Source organism: Penaeus monodon, chromosome 24, assembly GCF_015228065.2.
Source record: "Penaeus monodon isolate SGIC_2016 chromosome 24, NSTDA_Pmon_1, whole genome shotgun sequence".
Taxonomy (NCBI): Eukaryota; Metazoa; Arthropoda; class Malacostraca; order Decapoda; family Penaeidae; genus Penaeus; species Penaeus monodon.
Window position 1 is genome coordinate 5993845 of NC_051409.1, and position 251 is coordinate 5994095.

Sequence of the window (251 nt, forward strand, 5' to 3'; positions counted from 1 at the left end):
CTCCATCTGATACATCTTCTATCATAATGAAGATTCTCAATAAAACCCCTATCGTTGCAGGCATACGTGAGCAGCAACGACAAAAGACAGCTTCCGCAGACTTAGGTAAGTTGGAGGTTTCATTACCGGAAGAGAGGCTATTAACTAAGTCTCTTTTCTTTTTTTTCAAGTTAGTTGGTCAATTCACTAGCATTACGTGAAAATTTTGCCGACGGATTGTGATGGAACTTTACATATGGTTTGCCAGTGGG

At 40.2% G+C, this 251-nt stretch overlaps 1 long non-coding RNA gene across 1 annotated transcript in view; it reads left to right on the forward strand.

The window, feature by feature from the left end:
• Nucleotides 1–57: 57 nt before the first annotated feature.
• Nucleotides 58–251, forward strand: part of LOC119588983 — a 67398-nt gene continuing 67204 nt past the window's right edge. Inside the window, exon 1 of the long non-coding RNA XR_005230147.1 lies at nt 58–105. This is a non-coding gene — a long non-coding RNA (uncharacterized LOC119588983). The remainder of the gene's footprint in view (nt 106–251) is intronic.